The 27,113-nt window shown below is 39.9% G+C and overlaps 1 protein-coding gene across 2 annotated transcripts in view; it reads left to right on the forward strand.

Annotated features, from left to right (window-relative positions):
- The window catches only part of UQCC1 (ubiquinol-cytochrome c reductase complex assembly factor 1), a 127,558-nt gene that overhangs the window by 67,454 nt on the left and 32,991 nt on the right, over positions 1-27,113 (forward strand). The window lies entirely within an intron of this gene.

Here is a 27,113-nt window from a genome sequence, read left to right on the forward strand (position 1 = left end):
TACAAGTTTTATTCCCCTAGAACACACATACCAAGTTAAAGCCCACATTTTTATATTCCTATTTCTTTATTTATTGGAATTCAAAAAAACAACACATTTTTAAGGCCAGTTCCACTTAGGAAATCTTGGTTTAGAAGCTTGTTTCTTGCCTTAAAATTATAAGCATATATAGCATACAGTATTTTACTGATAGAAAGCTTTTACGTTGCATAGTATATTAGTCTCTCTTTTTTTTTTTCCTGATTTTAAGTGGTCTCACAATCTTGTTATTTTGCATAAAATTTAATAAAGTTTTATTTGATTTTTCCTTTTATGCTAAATTTCCTATTCAGAGATTTATTACATACTAGTAAGTTTTAGACCCATCATATGCTGGGCCTGTCCCTTGACTGCTGTGTAATCTGCTATTCTCTGTCCCGTCCGTTGTGGCAGGGGGAGTTGCACTTGCAGCGTTCGCCACTGCTCCCACTGTGCATACCAGTCTCAGTAGTGCATTATAATATAGATCAGGGGTGGGGAAAATTTTTTCTGCCGAGGGCCATTTTGATATATATAACATTATTTGCGGGCTCGGTGCAGGCCACGCCCCCTCCGTGTGATGTCACACGGGGGTGGGGCCACAATCGCCGGTGATTACAGCAATGCCCGGAACATCCTGAGGATGCTCCAGGGAGCAGTGTAACTGTCTGAAGTGTCCTAAGGATGCTCCAGGCGGCACTGCTGCATAGATTTTGGCTGCAGGGTGCCATTCTAGGCAACCTGCCAGCCAGATGAAGCTAGCAGAAAAAAGCTCAGAGGGCCAGACCAAATGATTCTGCGAACCTTATACGGCCCCAGGCCTAAGGTTCCCCATCCCTGATATAGATAGTAAAAAGGTTTGGGTACGTGATCCCGATAATACCAGTGGTCAGAATCTGGCAGCGGAATCCCGACAGTCGAAATCTCGGTGCATGCAAGTAAGTATTCTAACTCTTCCTCCAACCCAACTCTCCTGCAGCCTAACCCTAACCTTCTCCTTTGGCAGCCTAACCCTAACCGCCAGACCCCCCCCACACACTGCCTAACCCTAGCCCTCCACTCCTGCAGCTTAACCCTAAACCTTTCCCTAAACCTAACCCTAAGCCATCTCCTAAATCCAATACTCACTGCCAGGATCGTATCGGTCAAGATTCTGGAGCCGCTATACTGACTGCTGTCAGGATTCCGTCACCAGGATTTTCACCGCCGACATTGTTTGCGCCAGGATGCCAACTACATCTCGGTACAAATAGATAAAGTGGATGTACATTTTACATCTCTTACCATGTCTACTAATGTTACATTCAAGCCAATGTCATTTTCCTGAGTTAAGAAATCTGGAAGAGGAGAGGAATAACAATTAATGCCACCTGCAGAAATGAAGCCAACTAAAATATAAGTCATACACAGTATCCTGCACTGTTCTGCTACCGTTTTTGAAAAATTTGTTCAACTCTCATTTCCGAACTGGTATGAAGGAACATGTGTAATGAAGATGGCAGCGGCAGCCATTCAGGTTCACTTTTAATACAGACCTAAGTCTGCCGCTCAGTTGAATGTTTACCTGAATTTCTAGTCTTTCACAGGCTGGAGAACTGAAATTGAATTCTGAGAATTCAGTTGCAAAAAGTAACATCAGATTGGAGGCCTTTATTTATGTATTTGGGATGTCTAGAGGTGAACAATTCTTTTAACTGCATTTTGACTACTGACCATTTTTACCCATAAGTTTTGTATAGTCTCCGAAATTTTGGGGTTTCTTCAGGCACTATTGTCTAGTACAAATAATAATATGGGTATTTTCCCCATCCTTTCATCTCTACTAAAGGACGTTTCTATCTTTCTTTCTTTTATAATAAAATCTCTGCATTTGTTCCTGATATATTCCAAACATATTGTGAAATAATCTTCTATTATAGCTATGAAAATGAGCTTCTGTTTCGGCCTCATCTGGTTATATGAGCAGGTTCCCAGTCTGGGTGTTAAGGTGCCCACACACATAGCGACATTTTAAACGATTTGGCCGATTTCGGCGACGAGTCGGGTAAAAAAAAGTACAAATCGTGAGTTTATACTCACGAGCACGATGCCGATGCGCGTCCCCGCTCGTCGTACATCGCATCTTCTGATCTGCCATGCTGTAGGGCAGATTAGCCAATCTGGGATACAATGCATTGGCTGCAAGATAGATCTTTAGTCAGATTGGACATTTTTATCTCCAAATCGTGATCACGACGGCAAGGGAGCTCCCGTGAAAGTTCATGAAGAAATTGGCCATAAAATCGTATCGTGAGGACATCGGTATGTACCTTTACTCTTCTGTCCAGTTGCTAATGAAGTGCACTGCTCTGCCAGGTTCCCTCCTTTCTGATGTCTCTGTGGTCAGCCTGAGTACTTTTCTTCACATTTTCCTTTGCATCTAAACATAAAATTGCATTTATTTTGTAGTTAAGTAATGTGAATGCTTTCTTTTGACCATATAATATTAGACCGTTTACAGTGGCAACCCTGCTATGAACTTATGCATATCATCCTTCCAGATGCATGTTCTCATTTTTAATGCAAACCTGACTTTGACTGGTTCATATCCAGCTACATTATGTAGACAAAAGTGATTGGACAGCCCCGCGCAAGCAAAATGGTGTGCTCCTGCAGCAGACACGTGTTCGTGGAGGCATTAAATGAGAAGTATAGAGATGTTCTCGATAACTCTGTGCTCCCTACATTGGGGCACTTCTACGGAAACAGTAAATGTTTTTATCAGGACGACAATGCCACCTGTCATGTTTCCAGGGTGACGCTAGACTGGTATACAGAAAATTCGCTAACCCGGATGGACTGGCCAGCTCAGAGTCCAGATCCCCATTGAGAATCTCTGGGATGAATTGGAGTGACGACTCGACCTCCTTCAGTGTCACAGTTGGTCACTGCACTTAAGTGTAATGGCAAAACATACCGCCTGCTGTTGTCCAGGAACTTGTGCACAGTTTGGCAACAAGGGTGTCTGCAGTCATCACTGCACGTTGTGGACCTAGAAAGTACTGACGTCAATAAAATCTATTTGCTGTCAGTGTCCAATCACTTTTGTCTACAAAGTATATTATGAAATGTTCAGCACAGGTGTTTTCTCTCTTGTATGTACGATTTGCTGCATTCTGTATGCAGCGCATATGGATCAAACACACATACGCTATTTGTCAAAAGTTTTACAACACTTTTGGGCTTAAACATGACAGGAAGCAGTATGGAGGAGGACCCGTGGTGGTTTGAGGCTTTTTTTTTTTTTTTTTTGCTGAATCCCAAGTCAGCCACTCTGGCAGGACCACAATTGCTATAACAGGAGATGCAGTCTAGATGTCTACAGTCACTATGGTGCCAGAATCTTGACATGGTTAATATGCTACTTAGAGCTTTTTAACCATGCAGACTTTATAACTTTAAACATGCCACTTTAGGAGCATGTTTAAAGTTATAATGCCCACACAGTTAAAATACTGTAAGTAGAATTTTTTAACTCCTGTCTACAAAGTCACCGTTGACTTGGTGACTTTAAACAAGCGATACCAAAACCCTACCACAGCATTTTGCAGCACTGTGCAATACCCTCTGGTCTACGCCTAATAGGTGAAGGGTTCATCCTGCAGAAAGATAATGACTCGGAACATACCTCAAAACATGGAAAGGCCAGCATAGGGGTATATTTACTAAAGTGCAGGTTTTTAGAAGTGGAGTTGTTGCCCATAGCAACCAATCAGATTTTAGCTATTATCTTCTAAAAGGTGCTAGATAAATAAGTTGAATCTGATTGGTTGCTGTGGGCAACTTGAACTCCCATCTACTTGGCTTGGGATGAATTGGATAGAAGGGTAAAAGCAAAGCAACCTGCAAGAGCAACACATTTGTGGGAACTTCTGCAGTGTTGGGAACAACTTCCTGACCAGAATTCTATTGAAGAATAGTTATATCTGCAAAATGTGGTTGCTTTAATGAGTCACAAATTAATATAAACTTTTGTTAAAATCATTCTATGAGTTTTTAGATCTAGTTTATTTGTTCTGTGCTTCAATTTCAGAGCACGTTCAAATTTTAAACTGTAAATTTCAATAAAAACTGGAAAAATAGGGGGGTCTAAAACTTGACCGGTACGTTCCATGAAAGGAAAATATACTTTGGATGCAAATCAAGGCCTAGAATTTAAATACACATTTTAAAAGCTGTATTTGTTGTGCAAGTAAAACTTATTTAGTTCTCTAATTCCTTTTATGTGTCATTTTTTTGTTAATAGCCTTTAATGAATGATCACTAATGCTTTCAAATTGTCCCTTGGGCTGTATTCTGTCTTGGCAATAGGTGGGAAGAACCGCTAATCTAGATTCATGGTTTGTGGTGTGACGACAAACACTAAATAAATAAATGAAATAATTGCAATAAACACGTTACTCTGGCTTACTGCCTACTGTAAGCCAGACTTCACAACCCCAGAAACACTCATATCTCACAGACATTTAAAATGTTTATCATATGTTTATTTGGCATTGTTACCTCTTTACACACTAAATACAGATGTCTTTAAAGTTCCCCAAGTGAAAACTAGATTGGCACAATGTGCTTCCTACTGCATATCATGCCAGCCTTTTACCCACAGGTAGGTGTCTTCACATGTTGTTCTGTATGACATGGCCTTCTCCTGGTCTAAAATTGCCTAATGAAACTTTGATGCCGATTCCTTCATGCAACTAATGATAAAAGTATAGTTTTTCTATGAGCTTTTTTCATGTTTTTTCAATGAAGTAAACCAAACATAATGCAGCAGTGATAACCTGGGTTATGCTAAGTTGATTATGATTAGTTGTTCATCAACAGTCTGTCACATTTATCTGTAAAATTTCAGAGAACTGAATTGAAGTCTGAGTTCTTCCAACTTCATGTATTGTGATTACATTATGTATGGGGAGTCGAATGATGACTTGTGGGTAGGACTGTGATATTATAAGAGGAATCAAAGTTGCTTTTCAGTGTAAATTGGATATGGCCACTCAGAAGCTCCTGAAACCAGATTATTCTCCACTGTCCGTGACTGCTGGGTCAGAGATCAACAAAGTAGCATCTGTGTGCTGTGACCTTAGCTTTGATTCTGACCCTGGAAGCTATCACTGTGGAGTTTCTATATTCTCTTTTTGTCCCTTTTGTTTCCTGTAGGTGCTCCAGTTATCTGCCACAGTCCAAAAACTGTAGTTAGGGTACATAGCTTCTAACCAAATTGGCCTCTGCACAGGATATATTAGTCTGAAAAAAATTCTCGATCATACACCGCTGTGGAATGTGCTATTAATATGTACATAAAGGATAATAATACAAGTGCATCTTATTACTGGAGTAATTATTTCTAAAGCTCCATATCTACGTAAAAGTTTGATTACTAGGTGGTGTTTGTTAGGCTGGACAACCACTTGAGTTTGATTTGCTCTTCAAAAAATATAAAACTGGGAATGACGATGCATCCCATTACTTCATATGTAAGCATATCTACTTTAATTTTATATATGTTTGTGTGCATTGCGGCACAGTTATCTGAACACTTCTTGTCGCATTAAGTGCATGACCCCCAGAACGCATGCATATATATAATATATATATATATATATATATATATATATAAAAAAATTTGTTTTTATTTCTTGCGCTTTGGAGGTCATTGGAGATTATGCATTGAATAGACTAAGAGTACAAAGCGTTCAGAAAACTGCTACAACATACACAAACGTATAATAAAACACAAGTGAGTATGCCAATATTGGAAATAATGGGTTGCTTTGTTAGACCCAAGGGTGTAGCTAGAACTTTATAGGTCACAAAACAATACAGGTTGAGTCTCCCATATCCAAATATTCCGAAATACGGAATATTTTTAGCATGACTGAGATAGTGAAAACTTTGATTTTTGATGGTTCAATGCACACAAACTTTGTTTAAGGCACAAAATTATTAAAACTAAAGTATAAAATGACCTATAGGCTGTGTGTATGAGGTGTATATGACACATAAATGAATTTCATGTATGTACACACACTTTGTTTGAGGCACAAATTTATTGAAAATATTGTATAAAATGACCTTCAGGCTGTGTGTATAAGGTGTATATAATACATAAATGCATTCCGTGTTTAGATTTGGGCCCTATACTTAAGACATTTCAATATGGTATGCAATTATTCCAAAATACGGCATATTCCGATATCCAAAATACCCCTGGCCCCAAGTATTTTGAATATGGGAGACTCAACCTGTACTTTAAAAGCACCCCCAAAGTTTGACTGCCACTCACAGCTGTCTTCTTGGACCTTGGGGCTTTCCTGATCTTTTAATGATGGGACTGTTTGAATAAGAAGACATTTTGTAATGGAATTGCTATCATCATTACAGAAATAATATTACTTTCAGAAATGAATAGTCAAGCGTAAGTACGTTACCAAACCCTCTAGCCAAAATACACTGAATTATTTTTTTTCTGTACCAACTGCAACACAGTGCAAATAAATGAATAGAGTTTTTCCTTAATCTGGCAGCGAGCAGGCTGTGAGTAAAACCATGTTTTTTTGTAAAAGATTAAGGAAAGTTGGCAGATTCATGGGCAATCCTAATGTCATTTTTGGCAAAATTAGTGATAGAAAACTAGTCCTATTTGTATCCTTTTTTTTCTTCTTGGCCCTTTTTATTCAGGGTTTTTTAAAGTATATTTTTATATGAAATTCAGCCACAAAAAACTGTGACAAATTGGGAAGTTTCCATGATTAAGTGCTTGTCTGATACAATTTTTAAAGATGCTGGACACTGCTACTATGTTACTCTAGAGTACATTTTTTTTTTTTTTTTGAGTCCTGTCCGCCCTCCTTCCTAATGCTTGAGGGCAGAACCAGGGCAAAGCAATAATTTTTATTCACTTCAGAAAAGTTGCAGTATTAAAGAGACCTTTGTTAACATCAAAAAGTAAAGCTGCCAAAAGTTTTCATAGGCCTATTATTGTTTGTTTTTATCTGTCATTTGGAACCTCCTGCACTCTTAAAACATTGGCAAGAACAACGTTTAACTGTTGGACTGCTTCACCCCACGTACACAACCTGTTCATAGAGCAAATGTTCTTTTAACTTCAGTTCTGCCTTATGCATACTAATTAGGGTGTCTATGCGTTTCAATATTATGCTTAAACCATAATCATATCCTTTTCTCTATTAGCAGGTAGATGCTCTGCTAATCATTGTTTGGGTAGCATGAAAAAGGTATTCTTTAATCATGGCACAAACTTGTTCTGCAATTTTTATTATTGTTGCTTAACAGACTTGTCCCATTTTGGACACTGCCTTTTCTTTAGTTAGCCATACTCCCATTTAGCCATTTTGCTGATCTCCACTTTTTTACTTTTATTCCTAAATACAGATGTTTTCTGTTAACTGCATGGGAAGAAAAGAGTGATCTGTGCTTTTGACAATTGCCCATTTCCTGTCCAATCAGATGCCACACTTATTAAACGCCCTCTAACTGGGTTGTTTGAAATTCTGTGTTTTAATTTTTACTACTGATGGGGGACAATAATGGAGTGATTAGATTTTGCAGGTGACTAGAATCCTGGCATCCCTATGATATTCTTTTTATACAGCGTTATCGATCCCAGGGATACATATACTCCTGCTTAATTCTAAAGTGTAAATTTTGGTTTAGGTTAATTTTGGTATTTAGCTAAATCTCTTATAAAAGGGTTTGGTGCGTGTATCAATTCTAAAACTTGCATGATGTGTATGACCCCCTTTAACCACTTAGTTTGCAATTTTTTTTATTTTTTATTTAAATGCAGTTTCATGGAATATAACAGTGGCAGGGAAAGGCCATTTACTTATGGTGGCATCCCATGCGTCAATGCTAGACAACTGGGGTCCCAAGCAGGTATAACAGCCTGGGACTGCCACTCTTTATCTAGTTGTGTAGACCATCACCGATTGGCTTTTATGTACCTGCAATGCAGTGAGGCATAATGACTGCATGACACAGGCTCCGGGGGCTGACGGCATTAGGTGGAGTCTTATTGCCGATTGAAGCTGCTGTTTATTCCAGTGTTCAGTGCGTCATGGTTCTAAGTGAGGCAGACTGCAAAAATTGGGCTTGCCCTTTAGAAGTCCAAGGACTTTATGATAAGGTAAGCCCTGATTCAGGGCTCAGCTACATGACTTAGATTAGTGTAATTAGCTAGAGATTATGTTTCTCATTCATATTCTTAAGGTGGGTACACACTGCAAAGATATATCTGCAGATCGAGTGATCTGCAGATATATCTGTAAATTATAGTCGTTCATATGCATCTTCCAGGCAGCCGTGGGTCCCGCTGGCCAGGGGGCGTGTCCCGCCCCGTGGCTGCCGCTGCATGTGTACAAGCGATCAGCTGATCGCCCATACACACTTGTCGATGGACAGATATATCTGCAGGTATATCTGTCCATCGGCTGTGCAGCACAGTCAACATATGTCTGTAATTGACGTCGTTCACAGACATATCGCTGGTACACGCTGGCCGACGGACACCAAATATATTGGGCGATCAATTGTTTGCCTGATATATCTATAAGTGTGTACCCAGCTTTAGTGAGCCTACAAAAAGGGGCAACAAGCAATATTTATTTGTATAGCCTGTGATGAGGAGAACAGAAGGTAATAAACAAGCATTATGTCCAGTCTGTATGCAAAAAAGGTAGATCCAGAGCAGCCTTTTAGAGTGGTTTAAGAATTTCAGTATTTGGATTTTTTTGTATCTAAAGAAGATTGGCAGAATAGCCAAGGAGTTAATAGCTAGGTCACAGGAAGGCCTAGATGTAGATGAGCAACATCTGTTCTGGCGAACGTTCATCTCAAAGTGAGGAATAGGAAATTTTACTTGATTCTATGGTGGTTAAATGTGAATGTAATCATTAATTAAGCATATCAACAAGACTATGGCAATTCAAGATGTGCCACCTTCTTATGATGCCCAAGAGAATTGTTTTGGGGAAAAAATGCCAGGGCCTTTGTCATTCATAAACTTATTATAGATCTCTTAGAATGGAGTCAGTTGGATGGAGGACAATCTAATTTGAAGAAGCTACATATTATTCATAAAAATGAGAATATGAATTGGAATTTTATACAAAAAGTAGATGCTGTGATAGCTTGTCTATCTGCCAAGATGTTTATATCATTAAAGGATGATAATATGTGATAAAGTTATCAAAACAGACTACAATGTCACCTAATTGGTGTCAAAATCCGATATTGAAAGAAAAAGGAGTAATACTTCTGTTCGAACCAGAATGGATTATAATAATGAAAAACTCCAGTGCCGAATGGTTGGGGAGCCCTTCTGAACAGTGTCATACAAGGAGGATAGACCAACACAAAAAAGAGATTGCATGCAAACATCCTCGAGACAACAGTAGTGTGGTGTACAATTCAGAACTTTGTCCCTCAGATATGAAGAAACATCTGAAGATTTTATCCAATTACAGAGCTGGGGTAACTTTCATAAACAAGCAAGGAGGCACAGGGAGCAATAAGATGATGACAGAAATATCCGCGATCCATTCCTAGACTGGACAATGCTTTGGTCGATTCATTCATTGCAAAATTCATCTAAGAGAATTGGAACTGAACAATAGTGTTTCAGCAGATGTTAAAACATTTGGAATGGACTTGATGGCATCAAGTCAGAATCTCAAGAGGGGAAGATTCTGTTATATGCACACGGATGGGAGAGCAGAAGGAAATGATGTTCTATACTGGGAAAAATTGAGGCTAAAGATAATAAGTGCAGGCCAACGTAAGGGTGAGATGTATGATGGACTGAAAAGTGCATGGGTTCATAGACACTGGAAATCCTCCTTAAAAGATCGCTTTTCAGATAACCCTGTGATATGTTAATGAGAGAGCTTCCTGTTCAGATGCAGGAGTGTCTCTGCATCTCCAAAATGGATAATATGTTATTACAAGTGCTGGACTGTGCATTCACTATATGGTTATATGGAGCACATATACACACTCTGTTACTTTTAAGTAACTTCAAGTGACTTAGTTTGTTCACTTAAAATAGGGGTGGGCAATAAGTGGCCCTCCAGCTGTTGCTCAACTACACATCCCACCATGCCTTGCAACAGTTTTAGCAAAACTGTGGCAGGGCATGCGGGCATGTGTAGTTCTACAACAGCTGGGGGGCCGCTTATTGCCCACCTTTACCTTAAAGTGCCCTTGCGCAGACTGGGACCTCTAATAACATGTACAATTACATTTGCATATTATACATTTTGGAATACCTTCTCATATTGATGTCAATCAAAGCAGATAAGTTCACCTGTAACTAAAATTTTTTAAACATTAATCTTTTTTCAAGATGATTTACAAAAAGGACTTGCACACTGAATGTACAAATGTCAGCAAGTGTCTTTCTGGGCACAAATTATTTGACAATGATATAATCAAGAGATTCTTCCAGGCCACTAAAAGAATACGACCATTTATAAAGTCTTTTTTTATTTATTTTTTTTACCAACATGGCATTTCAAGCTAGTGTTAGAAGAACTGTGTTAACCTTCACAAGAAACATCTTTGAAATGGCTTAATCTCAGAGTAATATTTCTTGTTACAATTACATCTGCCAGAGTAGGAGAATTGCAAGCCTTGTAGTGCAAGGAATCATTCTTTATCATGCTTGCAGATAAAATGATAACTAATGCATGGTTTATGCTTAAATTCATCTTCAAATTTCATGTTTACCAGATTATTCTGCCAGCTTTAAGTTCACAGCCAAATAATAAAATAGAAGCAAAAATTGCATACCGTTGATCTTGTTTGAGTTATCTTAGTCTTTCTTTGTCTCTAGTGGGTAAATTTACTAAAGTAAGAGTTTTTAGAAGTGGATAATTTGCCCATGGCAACCAATCAGATTCCAGCTATTATCTGGTAAGGTGTTAGTTAAATGTTAAGTAGAATCTGGTTGCAACATCTCCACATCTAAAAACCTCTCACTTTAGTAAATACACCTCTAAATTGATGCCCTTATCTGATTTCGCCCACCTTTTTCCCCCTCGATCTTATCCACTTTTGTCTCTTTCGCTCCCTTTCTCCTCTTGCCTATTCCCATCTCGCCCACCTTTTTAACCTATCTCTCTCATCAAGCACTGTTTCCTCTGCGTTAAAGCATTCTTTAGTTTCTCCCATTCTAGAAAATCTTGTTCTTAACCCTGATTCACTCTCTAATTACTGCCCCATCTCTCTCCTCCCCTTCATGTTCAACACCTTGAGCAAATTGTCTACCGTCGTATTACCACCTTTTTTTCCCTCTAACTCCATTAACCCACTTCAGTCTGGCTTTTGTCTTCTCCACTTGCTGCCAAATCTAAAGGTAATTATTCTTTACTCATGCACTTGACCACCCCACTGCCTTTGACACTGTGGACCACATGACATTATCATCTCCTTGCTACCCTCTTGCATTCAAACAAAAATGGCAGCTGCTCAATCAATCTAGCAGTACTAATCAGGTGCATAAAAGGGAGGGGGGGTTTAACCCACTATTGTTCCTCAGCACTCTGAATAATACCTGCAACAATATATGAAGACTATATGGTCATAGAAATTCAGAGATATTAGTTGCATGCATTTGCAAATACATGGGAGGCTGCTAGGCCATGTCACGGCTTCTCTGTTACCAGCCGTCCCTAACACTGAGGGGTTCACGTCCGGGGCGCAGTGCACCCCCAAAAAAAACGTCCAGCTCAGGACCCACCCAGGGCATCACACGAAAATGGATTAGTACTGCAAGATTGATTGAGCAGCTGCCATTTTTGTTTGTTTGTTATGAGTTGCATAAAGGAGCCAGCATTAGTAGAGCATGCTGGTTCTAGTAGTGCTAGTTGGAGTTCCCAGGGGTGACTCCCAGGCAAGCTGGCTCTCAATTTGGATGCATTTATGTATGTGCCTTTATCATGAGGCCTTACATTTGACAAAATATATATGTGCCTTTATCATGAGGCCTAATAATTGGTATATTTTACATTTGGGGTGAGCGTTTAGGTGTAGGACCCCCGGGGCTGGTCTGGCTGGGCCTCCTCAGGGTATCACCACTTAATACACACAGTTGCTTTTCACATCACCTTTTATGTTTGTTTATTATTCATGTATTTTTCAGATATTTTAACCTCTCATTCCACACTTATTGATTACTCGCACACATCTATACTTTACACTGCACTGTCACTATTTTTCCATTTTCGTGTGATGCCCTGGGGGGTCCTGGGCTGGATGGTTTTTTTGGGGTGCAATGCGCCCCGGACGTGAACCCCTTAGTGTTAGGGACTGCTAGTAACAGAGAAGCCGTGACGTGGCCTAGCAGCCTCCCATGTATTTGCAAATGCATGCAACTAATATCTCTGAATTTCTATGACAATATAGTCTTCATATATTGTTGCAGGTATTATTCAGTGTGCTGAGGAACAATAGTGCGTTAAACCCCCCCTCCTTTTTCTACCCTCTTACATTACCTATCTGACTGCTCTTTTCTCTCTTCTTATAACTCCACCTTTGCCATGAAATGTTGGCTGTCCTAAAGTTTTATGTTCTTGGGCCCCCTTTTCTTCATTTATATTTTCCTTGGTTCGCTTACAAGCTCTTTTGACCTTCAAAATAATCTCTATGCAGATGACACTAAGATCTGCCTCCTTTACTTCTGACCTCTTCCCCCTCTCTTATCACTCATGTTTCCAGCTAACTTCTGCTATATCCTTCTGGATGTCTTAGCACTTTCTTTTTGCTTCGCATGTGTAAAACTGAGCTCATTATCACCCTCCTGAGTCTCCTCACCTCACTACTATACACTATCCATGGAGAACATCATTATTTCATCTGCTCCACAGGACAGGAGACTTTCTAGGAGGACTCTGGGCCTGATTCAGACCCGGTCGCAAGCGCTGAGCGCTCGCAACCGGGTCGTGGTGGCCCGGAGCGCATGCGCACGACGGAGCCGGCTCCGTTGTGCGCATGCGCGAGACCCGGATAGCGACGGGCAATCCGTCGCTCCGGGTCTCGTACCACAGGGGGCGTGCTGTCGATGTTGAGTGACAGTACGCCCCCTTTGGTGGGCGGGCCGGGGGGGTGGCTGCACAAATGGAGGCGTTCCCATGTGAACGCCTACAGTTTGGGGCCGGCCCCACTGACATCACCGTCAGAGCCGAAATCTCTCTGGAGCTTGCGGCAACGAGACCCTACCACAAGAGTCTCGTCGCAAGCCCGATGGTCGCGATGGTTTTGACCATAGCGACCATCTTCCTGGCCGCTCTGTCAGAGCGCCCAGCTCTGAATCAGGGCCTCTGTCCTCTCCTTCAAACTCCACTTTCAGACCCTCTCCCATTCTTGTCTATTCCACCTTCGTAATATCTCCAGGATCAGATCCTTTCATAATCTTGAGACAAGGAAGACCCTCATTCACTCACTTGTCATCTCTCAACTAGACTATTGCTACCTCCTCTCATCTGGCTTTCCCATCTCTAACCACTTCAATTCACCCTTATCGCTGCAGCTCAGCTCAGCTCTTCAACCATTTTGCATCTGCCTCTCCTCTATGCCTCCCCTCTATGCTCCCTTTTCATTACGGAGTCCAATTCAAACCCCTCACTCTGAACTAAAAAGCCCATTACCCAATGTACTCACCCCTACATCTCGGACTACATTTCCTTTCACACTCCCACCTGCCCACTTCACTCTACCAATGATTGCCGCCTGTCTTGCTAACTGATTATTTTTTTCCACTTCCGCCCCAGGATTTCACCCATTCTACTCCATATCACTGGTCCCTCTCCCTATTAGACTCTCCACCTATCTCCAAAGCTTCAAACAAAGTCTTAAAACCAATTTCTTTATCAAAGCCTATCACCTATGTCTGTCCTGAGTCTGTATGTAATGCCAGCAGTCAGGATGCCTCCTGTCAAAATACTGATAGCGACATCCTGATGGTCTAACCCTCCTCCCTTCTTGTAGCCTAACCCTACCCAAACCACACCCTAACCATCTCTGTTAGTGCCTAAACCTAAGTCTCCCCCCTTTGTGCAACCCCCCCCCCAGTGGTGCCTAACCCCTCCCACTTATGGGTGCCTAACCCTAACCTCCCCCCCAAAACATGCCATCCGCCAGTCTGCTAACTACATCCAGTTTGTCCCACTACCATGTAAGCTTTCCTGAGAAGTGCCCTCTTACTTCACATACTCTTCCTTGCCCTACTTTTGTTAGAATCACTTTCCCTTGCTTAAAGTGGCCCTGAACCTGTGGTCCTCGTTTCAGTGAGTGCTGATTTCGTTATTATTGTAAATGGTCTAACGTGTTAATTCTTAGTATTATTTGTATCATAGTGTTATGCACTTTATATTCTGTTTGCATTAATTCTGTATATGCACACACACTACACTGTAAGATGCTGTGGATCCTTTGTGGCACCCTATAAATAGGTTTAATAATAAGACCATTATGTCAGAAAGACAGATCATCTTTTTGTATATCCTGAAGGCCCACTGCAATGTCAGGCTCCTGCTAAAAGTATGCTGGCAAGATAGGTGCCAGAGGTCAAGATCCAAAGCTATTAAGGACACTCTTGACAAGGGTAGTGGCAATTACCTGGGCTTACAGAGTACAGGCATCAGCAGAAGATCTATGAAAAGTCAGCAGTATGGTCTTCACGCACTCTTCAGGAGTTGCACAATTTGGAAGAAAGATTCTTCAGGCAGTTGATGATAATTAAAAGTGTTTATGCAGCATTAATTAATCTACCCCATATTTATTGATTGGGTAGATCCCAGTAGTCATGGCTGCCATGAAATCTGTTAATTTTTTTTTTTTTTTTCAAGAACTTGATGGCAGCCGAATATTACTTGCCTTTTCACTGTCTGTCTCTATCTATTTAGAGTGTGTGTGTATAAAATATATTTTAGAGCATGTCTGTTTTCTAAACACTACCCTGACTGGAGAAAATGCTAAATATTGCTAACCTCTATGACCATTGACAATGATGTATTTGAGTCCTCATTGATTAAAAAATATATTTTCACCAAAGTAATTCCACCATTCCTGTATATTGTTAGTGCTTTTTCCACTTATTTGTATATACCATATATTTTTGTGCAAATCTAACGTAATGCTTCAATAAAAATATTTATTAAAAAAAAGAGAGATTTTTCACACTGGACACTATAGATGACAGCATTGAAAAAATAATATGTTTGGGAATGTAGGATAAGCTTCTAGATTCCTCCATGTACATGTTACAAAATATCCACGTTTGGTTATTACAAATAAGCTTAATTTAACATTAGTTTGTTTTAATTACAGCTTTGACCTTAATTTATACCCATGAACTAATATTGACTTCAAACTTGCCAATACTCTGTATGACTAGTGTTGTTAATAGAAATCCTTAAATTAAAATAATTGATAATAATATTACTGCTTCAGTAAACTAACATATTACTAGGTATTAATATCGGTAACAGTGACTTAACTTATGTTTCTCTCCTCTCTGAAAATCCAACTTCTTATTGGGCATAATGGGAAAGGTAGTGACAACTACTTTGCCCCTCAGGTGCTTCTGTAGACAGAAGATGTTAACTGGTTTTGACCCATTCACTTTTCCTGTCAGCTTATTGCTAAACTATCCTAATACACAACACATCTCACTCGTAATATGTCCTATTTCTCTCACCATATTGGTATATAATTAAGTATACCCAGAGCCATGTACTATAATAGTTAGAAAAATATTTCTATTAATTGGGTTCCGAAACAAACAATGAACACAGGCTCACAGCTGTACTTGGGTGTGGCATTCTACCAGTCAGTGGCACAATTCTATGAAAGGAAATGGATATGTCAATGCTACAACGTTTGTGCAGGTGCAGCGTGGGAAAAAATGAGTCACTGTACATCTGGAGCTTTACATTGGGTCCGAAACATAATGGTAGTGCTTCATTTTTGAAGGATTTCAGCAAAGTTCTAGTATATGTTTTACACAGCCGAAAGCTGGGGCTTTTCTTCCCCACAAATATATATTTTTATCTGAAATATTTGATATTTACTTTATGTAGTTGAGCATCCATTTCCGTATAATGCCACATAGATGGCATGTTGTATCCAGTATTATTTTTAAGTTGCCGTGTATACAATATGAAATATTTTGTGAAAACTACAAAATCCTGAATTTTTATCTTCACGGTCATTTGCACAAATTGCTAGTGGCAAAGGAGGAAAAAAGGGAAACTGCACTGCATAAGTGGATTGTGGTAATTTGGAAGCTGTTTATATATCATTGAAGGTTATAAATCAATTGATATTTTACTTCTGAAAAGAAACTTATAGCAGGAAATTGGTTCCTATTGTAGAATGTATACAGTAATGCATTCTGTAGAATTCCAGAATTCTATTTTTTCAAATTGCATGTACTGTAGAGACTTTTCCTTGAACAGTACCTATCACCTATACAATTTCGCACAGTAAACATGTATTATTTACTGTATGTTAAAAACCCTCTGCCCACAAGAATGCAAAAAAAAAATAAAAATGTTGTCAGTGGGCCCTAATGGGTACTACTTAATCTCCCCTGTCTCCTGCTTCCTGCAAACTTAGTGTGCTGGCTTCAGCCCATCAGCAGCAGCGTGAAATAAAATGCAAGCCACTATGCGCACAGCCGAGCATTGCAGAGATGTTGGCTGCACATCTTGCTGAATTGAATTCACCCCAGAAGCTTCACACTCTACAAACCATTTTAGTACTTCTGGTAAACAGAAACGACATTTTGCAATATTTACCAGAATTCTTAACGTGCCTTGCTGCGATAATGACAGCTCCATTCTTAATTAAGTTCAGTTATTTGGGATTTGTTTGTTTAAAACATATGGCAGCATCCCTAACATTTTTCTTTATAACCATGCAGCAATTTACAGATATATTAAAGTTTGGACACTAATTTTTTCTGCAAATTACACCATAGAGACACAATTTCTCCCCACTCTGAATCTAGTTAGTTTTCTGCACATGCCCAAGTGTGACATTCCCTCACCTTTGCTTGATAATTCCCTCCTGATGTGGTCAACATGGCATTCTGGGCTTGATTCAGAGATGTACTGTACGTTCATTTGCTGACCTGTCCGGCTCCTTCGATTGTACTGTACGATGGAAACCCCAAAACCCAGTCCCACATCTCTAGTTTATCTTCATACTAGACGTAAGATTGATTTGACCACACGAACTACAGGGATGGCTAAATGGAAAGATGCCTTTCCAGAAACAGATCTGAAACATGTTATTGGATTTTGTGTACAATTTAATAAACAGTTGGTCTCTTCCTCTTACACCGAAATGAACTATAACTTTCTGCATAGGGCTTATTATACTAAACCATACAAATAGAATTCTGCGCTGGTATGATTGGTATATTGATAAAAAAAAAAATCAATAATACATGTCCCGTAAAATCAAGTCAATACTAACTTGTAAAAGAATAGCAGGATTGAGTTACATTTGCACGTTAGTACATTAATATCACACAAACTTGGCAACAGTGAAAAAGAAAAACGAAAATGTCTGTAATTTAGCAGAATAGCTTGAGTATGTTAATAAATTTCCAAAGTCCAACCTTCTGTACCAATAGCTGTATTTGTGCAACTGAAAAAACACACTTGTATTGTAAAAAAAAGGAGAACAGTCTTATTAAAAGTTACTTGACTTTTTATAAATTTGTTACCAGTGGAAATACCACCAGTGTACAGGTAGTATATAGGTATGAGACCTGGGACTTAGACGCTGGGAACACACATAGTGTAACAAGCCTCTATGCGTATAAATGTCCTTGTTTAACAAGAGCTCACCCTTAGTTGGCATACAGCATCTGTTTCAGCCACTGTGCGTCTCGCTATACAAGTGGGTCCGTATACTTCGCTGGCTGGTGTACGTGAGACCTTTGCTGGCGCCCGGTGTGTTCACCTGTGCGGCGTACGCTGATAATTAGCTTATCCGGTCATCTGCAGGCACAAATCGTCTCTGCCAGCCGGCCGCAGTCTGTCAGGTGGGTGTTCCAATAAGCTCACCACTGCGGCTGTTAGTTCTGGCATGTTAGGGTCTACATGTGCTGGATGAATCGTCAAAGATAACAGAGCAACTACGCATTTTGGTCACCCCTGTGACCTTTTTCAAGTTTATTGCTCTTCCTCTGTCCATAGTGCTATAAATAGCAGAGACTTTGATTCGATTGGATGTTTGTAAATTGAAACACATTATTAACTCTCTCAGTGCTGGTACAGATTCATTTGTTATATGTATATTTATAAAAACAATTGCGCATATCCATATATATAGAAAAGACAAAAGGGACATTCATAAACAGTGTACTAAATACATTTTATATTTTAATTATATGTCATATAAATAATCATTAAAATAATCTTTTAGGCAGAGTTCAATTACCTCTTAATTATTCTGCAGCAAGTATGGTGGTAATTTAGCTTAGGCGTAGAGCAAGCGCTGAGAACAATTATCCTTTTATAGGGCTTATTATACACCTAAATTGCGCTTTCTTATGGGGATTTCTGACAACTCAAATTGTTTTAAATGTCAGGAACCCGAGGCTGATTTGATTAATTGTATGTGGTTTTGCCCGGTAGAAAATGTCTTTTGGGACGCAGTCCAAAACTACATCAATATTGAATTGGATATACCGTTTATGGTACACATGAGCTGGGCCTTTTGGGATCACAATACCAAATTAGACAATAATCTTCGTTCTCTGGGTCTGATTCAGAGCCGGACGCTCTGACCAGAGCGCTCGCTCTGAATCAGGGCCCTCCTACCTTAAAATGGAGCGGCCTCCTGGCCGCTCGTATAGCTGTGGGTGACCACCCACAGCAATAGCGAGCGGCCATGATGATGGTCGCGATGGTCAAGACCATCGTGACCATCGGGCTTGCGACGAGACCCTGCGGTAGGGTCTCGCTGCCGCAAGCCCTGGAGTGATTTTGGCTCTATCAGAGCCAAAATCACTCCCACTGACATCACTACTGATGTCAGTGGGGCCGGACTCAGACGGTAGGCGTTCCCATGGGAACGCCTCCGTCTGGCAGCCAAGCCCCCGGCACGCCCACCAAAGGGGGCGTGCTGTCACTCAACATCGACAGCACGCCCCTTTGGTGCGAGACCCATAACGACAGCTTGGCTGCTGGTCTCGAGCATGCGCGCGACGGAGCTCCCTCCGTCGTGCGCATGCGTATTAGGGCACCATCGACCTGCTTGCGAGCGTCCTGCGCTCGCGAGCGGGTCTGAATTAGGCCCTCTGGGCCTTTGTTTACTACCAGCTCGCGTTACTGCAGCATCAAAGAAAACTATTCTGTTGCAATGGATGCATGCCATCCTCATTTCTCTTATGTTACCTAGATTATTGTACTTCTATCAAATGGATTGGTTAGAATGCTCGTTAGACGTAGAATTTTTTTTTTCCATTTGGCTTCCTTATATACATCGGTTGCCCTCTCCCACTAGAGAATTTCTCAGTATTGCAGTTATAGTGCGTACACACGGTATGATAAAAATGCACGATATTAACGATATCGACCATATCTTTATCGTTCAGATCGGTAATTTTTTGGTGACCAGCGATGCGCGGACACGTATGGTCGATAACGATATCGATCATCGCCCGTGAATGTAGGCCAACCTGGTCGATATCGACCAGGTTACATAGGGACCCGCGATCGTTGATCGCAGGTCATTGGCCTGTCGTTGGTGGTGTGCTGGATGAACGATAACTATCATCCAGCACATCGGGAAGGTGCAGGACGATCAGTCAGCGATATCGTTTATCGCTTTTTCGCTTTCCACCTCTTTCCTACTCCCCTCCTTTCCCCTTATTTTTATTCCCCTGTTCTCTAAAATTTACATTTGTACCTAAGTTCAATATTATTACTGTTTGTATTGAAAAACAAAAAGATTAATTTGCATACATTGGTTTTTTTTTTTTGTATTCTCATATATTTGTTATCCAAGTTGTTTTCTAATAACTTAGATGTCATAATGAGGTCTTTATATGTTCATATGTCAGTTGGCACCAAACATTAGGTCAACAAATAGAACAACATGATGCGATTATTTCTCCCTTTTTCTATATGTAATACTGTAATTTTGTACCTCTGTAATTGTGTTTTCATCTTATTTGCTCCTTTGTTCAATTTATAGTATACCATATTTCAGATGCATCTACAAAAATAAGTAATGCATATGCCTATTGTAACCTGTTTATTGTCAATTCAATAAAAAAAAATTGGAAAAGAAAAACCTATGGCAGCTTGCAATGAACAGTATCTGAAATACTTTCTTAATAAATAAAACTGTTCTGGTAAATTAAAAAAGCACGTCAGATCAGTTTAGCTCATCTTTTAAATATGTGCCTGTACTCTATAGGATTGTTCCACATTAACCAAGGACATCTGACATTCTTCATTTAATTTTTATTATTTAAAAAAAAATGGAGGATAGTGATGTCTTCTTATTGTATTAAATAAAATGTTATATCTTTACATTCTGTGACTGATTTGGTATGAGGATAGTGTGTTCATACATTTTTATATTGCTAAAAATGGATAATTCTATGTTTTTTTAAAGAAATATTTTTTCTTTTGCACTGCAATACAAGAGTTAATACACACTAAAAGTTTTTAGTTCAGGTATATAGAGTGAAGCACTTCAATTAATGCAACCAACGTTTATTTTCCTAGCCTCTTTACATTTGCCTGATGTAAGTTTTGTAATAAGTGTTAAGCAATTCTCAAGGTAACAATTTTACTATGTCATAAAAATAGCGTAGCAAATATATTGTAAGTCGTGGAGTTTGTTTATTTAAAAACGGAGAGGTAATTTATGGAGTGTGCTACATGTAACCGGGTCTGCCTTATTAAAGCCAAGTAATCCTAATTTACAATGTATTCCACTGAGAAAAAACATGTCCTGCGACTCTCGACGAACAGCTTTCTCCGATTGGCCAGACGTGACCTCATTGTTTGTGAACACTATAAAATATAATTGAACCATCAGATGAATTGTAATCATACTATGAACATTCTAATGTGTCTGTTAGTTTATCAAACCTTATTAAATATTGTAATAACCAGATCTAAGTGGCCTCATGATTCTTTAGGCAGGTGTTTACAGCCTAGAAACACGAAGGATCCACTTGTTCATTTCATACACTGGAAAATGAATGGCTTTATATACCCCGGTTAATTACTCGCGAGTTATAATAGAACATTTTTCAACCACTGTAATTCATAGAATTGTCACAGAATGCTTGAGCTTTGTTTTTTTTTAGAATGACTCTTTTGGGACTTGTGTAAAAAAATAGATTGGTGCATTAGTTGGATTTTACAGCCATCACCAGATTATCTGTCCAAATTTCATATGCCTAGTGGACAAAATGTGTGTAATTACAATTGTTTATATATATATATATATATATATATATATGTATAATGTGTGTGTGTGTGTGTGTGTGTATATATATATATATATATATATATATATATATTTAATTTTTGAGAATGACACAAGTATTGGTTTTCACAAAGTTTGCTGCTTCAGTGATTTTAGACAAAATTACAAGCATTTCATAAGTGTCAAAGACTTTTCTTGACAATTACATTAAGTTTATGCAACGAGTCAATATTTGCCGTGACCTCTGCAATTCGCCCTGGCATGCTGTCAATCAAATTCAGGGCCACATACTGACTGATAGCTGCCCATTCTTGCCCAATCAATGCTTGGAGTTTCAAAAACACAGAAAAACTGCGTTTAACCACCCTTGCTGGGACATCCATTAAACCAAAAATAATAAGATATTTAATCACAATGCTTCATCAATAAAATACAACATTCAAGGTACAGTAATGTTGCATGTTGTACCAAGTATCACATACAAACAAGTCTTTATATAGGGAAACCTATAAACATTCCTTAGAATAAAATGGTATTAGTCATCATAAAAAGAGTTGATCAGAGTCCAATTATTTTATATCAACATAAAACTCAGTGCAATAATAAGTTACCAGCAGAAATTTCTCAAATGAGCCAGAGAAGGACACAAAAGGTATTCTCTATTGTCCCGATTGGCAAGCTGGAATTTAGAAAACAATAACTTAGTTTGTTGCAATTTATATAGCAAAAAAATGTTTCCTTAGGAGAGCCAAGAGGATACAGCAGTTGTTGTCAATTGTCCTAATTGGCAAATATCCAATACATTGGATACAAATAGCTTGTTGAAGGTTTTCCAACAAAAAAAAACAGTTCACTTGGGGATTCCTTTTAAACTATCCACATAATATAATATATGTGATTGGATCAGCTGTTGGTTGTAGTAGCTACACTAGGAAAGATGTAGAATTCAGCATATAGAGCCCATCATAGCTTATAATAGTGTAACAGCGGAGTGACTTAATGAGTAAATTCACCTTAGTCTTCCTCACTGTAAAAGTCCCATGTGCACACAATACATTCAATTCCTGGCAGCATCCGCCGTCCGCAGCCCCGGTTAATGAGCCGGGCTATTCAGGGGCAGCTTAGTGTGGTATAGTGATGTGGCAAATGCCGGCTCCTGTCTCTGCAGCTGTTAGCGGTGGGGGACCTGTAGCGATGCAGTACTGGCCACCGCATGTAATTCGTAGCAGGCAGCTGATCAAACTAACCCCCAGTGGAGAGAGCAGCAACTCGTTTCGGTTACCGCTGTAGCCTTTTTCAATGCCTTTTCCAGCACTGTTGGCATGACACCGGACAAAGACTTTTGGAGGATGGCCTGGTGTCACAAAAGGCCGCAAATAAGCCACTTCTCTCCAGGAAAAACATCAGGGACAGACTGATATTCTGCAAAAGGTACAGGAATTGGACTGCTGAGGACTGGGGTAAAGTTATTTTCTCTGATGAATCCCCTTTCAGATTGTTTGGGGCATCTGGAAAAATGCTTGTCCGGAGAAGGAAAGGTGAGCGCTCCCATCAGTCCTGTGTCATGCCAACAGTAAAGCATCCTGGAACCATTCATGTGTGCGGTTGCTTCTCAGCCAAGGGAGTTGGATCACGCACAATGTTGCCTAAGTACACAGCCATGAATAAAGAATGGTCCCAAAACATCCTCCAAGAGCAACCTCCCAACCATCCAAGAACAGTTTGGTGACGAACAATGCCTTTTCCAGCATGGTGGAGCACCTTGCATAAGGCAAAAGTGATAACTAAGTGGCTCGCGGAACAAAGCATTGAAATTTTGGGTCCATGGCCAGGAACTCCCCAGACCTTTACCCCATTGAGAACTTGTGGTCAGTCCTAAAGAGGTGTGTGGGCAAACAAAACTCAGAAATTCTGACAAACTCCAAGCATTGATTAGGCAAGAATGGGCGGCCATCAGTCAGTATGTGGCCCAGAAGTTGTTTGACAGCATGCCAGGACGAATTGCAGAGGTCTTGAAAAAGAAGGGTCAACACTGCAAATATTGACTCTTTGCATAAACTTAATGTAGTTGTCAATAAATGCCTTTGACACTTATGAAATTCTTGTAATTTTACTTCAGGATACCATAGTAACATCTGACAAAACGGTCTAAAAACACTGAAGAAGCAAACTTTGTGAAAACCAATACTTGTGTCATTCTCAAAACTTTTGGCCATGGCTGTATAAAAAATATATAGATATATACAAACAATACACAAATGGATACAGTAACACTAGTGTACACAACGGTAAACCTTAATGGGGTGAAGTGCACTAAGCTTTCTAGCTCAAAGGGGATGTCTTGATTGTGTTTCCTCTCTGTTGACGAGGATAATAGCCTGAAAAAACAAATAGGCACCACCTAGGGCAAGAAATCTTCAAAAATAAAACACCAATGTGTACCAGATAAATTTTGTGATAATATGAATGGCCCCGTAACAAAAATAAAAACGTGCTTATCTGAAGCACGATAAATTATTCTCCAAAGATAACCCTTGATAAATCAGAGGAAGAGAATTCAAATGTCCAATGGATGATCTCAAGGGCATTGAAACTAGAAAATCATAACATACTAAATATATCAGATAAAATTATTACTTGACAAATGCATATGTACAATGATTAAAATCAAAATGAAGCTCATCTTAACCCATTCGCAGGAGACCTTATGCATCTCTAATCGCCATACAATAGATCAGTATGTCAGCGGATTTTGTCTCTGACAATAAGATGCTAGTAGGACTTCACCAGGGGTAATACAACTTCTGAATTGGCAGTGACCTGGCGACCACACTTGTTTTCTAGTAATTGTTTTCTTATGACACATCAGAGTTAAAACTTGATACATGATACTAAAATGTTGAAAGTATAGGTACAATCGTGGTTGCTACTTTTAATTTCATTTTAGTAATGTCTATGTATGTAATTCACACATTCCTTTTGCATATATTTAACCTTTGTTTTTCTTATAATGCTTCACCAACAGTATCAAAGCTAAATGTGTGGCATGTAGAACCAATCAGTATGACATGTAACTGCTCCCTGAATCAGTGTTTGGGTATCACTGGGATATATAGTACCATTTGTTCACTTCTTCGACCAGTCTCTCTCCACTGACACATTTTCATACTCCTGTATCTCCCCAAACCTGAAACCATCTCTCAGGCCAGCCTCTCTCCAACTACCACCCTATTTTTCTACTCAACTCCAAGCTACTTGAGTGACTTGTGTACAGCCACATACAGTATATCACTTTCTCTCCTCTCACTTCATTCTTGCCTCTCTGTTTTGGCCTCCCCAGTAACTATACTCAATTGTGATCAATGTTCTACTTACAGCTAATTCTAAGGGTCACCTTCCCATTCTCTTCCTCCTGGACCACTCCGTGCTTTAAGCTCTCTTCTCCTGCATACCCTTTAGTACATTACCCTTGTGACACCGTTCTTTTTTGGTTTACTTCCTATAAAACTGCTCCTTTTAATGTGCCTACCTCTGGTATATACCCCCTTTTCTGTTGGCTTCCGACATGGCTCTAATCTCTTTCCTCTCTTTTTCTAACTGATCTCATTCAGCCTCTAGTACTATACCTTTGTGACAACATCCAAGTGTACCTCTCATCCCCCTGATTTCGCAACACTACCTAAAACTCATCAAAACAGAGCTAATTGTACCCCTCCCAGAGTCACCAGCTCCACGCAAATTTCCCTCATGTCAATATCACCACAATTTGTTCAGTCTCCCAGTCCAGTGCCTGCTTTGTTTTTTCATCCGGTGGTATATTTACTATTTGTCAGTTGGTCAAAGCCGCCAATCATTGGTTCCTTGGACAAAAGTTTTAAAATGACCATAGGAATTAATGCTAAATCAGGCTTGTTTACCAATAATTCCTGTTGCCATTTTAAAAGATGTCACCTCCATCTTTTGATTACCAGGATATGCCCAAAGTGCCACCAAAATTCATATCCACACTCTCATTATATCCCATCTTGACTAACTAGTTTTTCCCTCATCCCCCTATTCCCTCTTCAAACCATGCTAAATGGTGCAGCAAAACAGATCTTCTACGACTCCATATCAGCTTCACAGCTTTGCTGATACATTCACTGGCTACCAGTATCCTGCGTTCAAATTACTCACCCTTTCTTAGAAAGCTCATTTCCTTAGTTTTACACTACAGCCGCTGCTTTGTTTTTTCATCCAGCGGTATATTTACTATTTGTTGGTTTGTCAAAGCCACCAATCAACGAAAAAAAATGATACACTACAAAATGAGTGTATAATTTTATTAATAAGAACTGCCGGATTATTTGTACGTTTGGTGACAGCAACATGTATACAGAGACTGTAGAGAAAAGTGATACATGTGAATATAAGTTTCATATTGCTTGTTCCAGTGCAATTTGACACCTCCATATAATATATATCCCCCATTTTACCCTAATGCTGGCCACACACATAGCGATATTTTACCTGTTCTGGCAGATTCCGACACATTGGAACAACAGATCGTGTAAAATATGGCCAAATCCTGAGTAAATCATGAGTCCCCACTCATGATCACGATGCGATGCGCGTCCCCTCTGATCGCACATCGCATCGTCAGATCTGCCGTGCAGTAGGGCAGATCTGACCATCTAGAAGGCGATGCACTGTGAAAGTCTGGATGCAGGAGAGATCATATGAAGTTTGGACACCAAATCGTGTGCAGAGCTGCCGGGGAGAGTTTCAATGGAAATCGTACACATTGGCTGATCGTGTGCACATCGCCTTGTGTGTGGCCAGCTTAATGCTGCATGCACACGTAAAGATTTTCTGTCCAACCATCCAACTAGTTGATTGGTTGGAATGAAAATCTGGTAACATATGGGAGTAACTGATGATCAGCAATTGCTCCTAAATGTCAGAAAATGGACAAAAACTGTTGTTTGTTAAATGTTTGATTTAAACAATTTGCTCAAACTTGTCTGACGACCATTTTCATCTGTTTTCTGGCATTTAGTAGCAAATTGCTGATCATCAGTTACTCCCATACGTTACCAGATTTTCATTCCAACCAATCAACTAGTTGGACAGAAAATCTTTACGTGTGTATACAGCTTAAGACTTTTGCTAATCATGAGTTGTTTGATTTCTTAATGGTAATTAGAACTAGGGTATGAACTTGTAAACTGTGCTGTTAAACATCTGTGCTTTTAAAGCCAGAAAGCAGGGAATCGGTATGAAATACCGCCAGCGGTTCGATTCCCGGCAGCGGCAGGCCGACAGAAGGACAGATCCCGACAGCGCTGGAAATCCTGATCATCCTCAGGTAAGTATATGCTAACCTAACCCCCCTAACCCTCCTTAGGGGTGCCTAACCCTAATCCCCCCTGTAAGTGCCTAACCCCCCCCCCTTTCCCGCCGCTAGGTTTACTAAGTCCCCCAGGGGGGTGCCTAACCCTCCCTCCCCCTAGCCTAACCCTAAGTCCCCCCCCGGGTGCCCTAAACCTAACCCACCCCCCCGCGGCTGTCCGCTCGCGGCACCTGGCATC

Source organism: Taudactylus pleione, unplaced genomic scaffold (genome assembly GCF_031769625.1).
Source record: "Taudactylus pleione unplaced genomic scaffold, aTauple2 ptg000317l, whole genome shotgun sequence".
NCBI classification, from domain to species: Eukaryota; Metazoa; Chordata; class Amphibia; order Anura; family Myobatrachidae; genus Taudactylus; species Taudactylus pleione.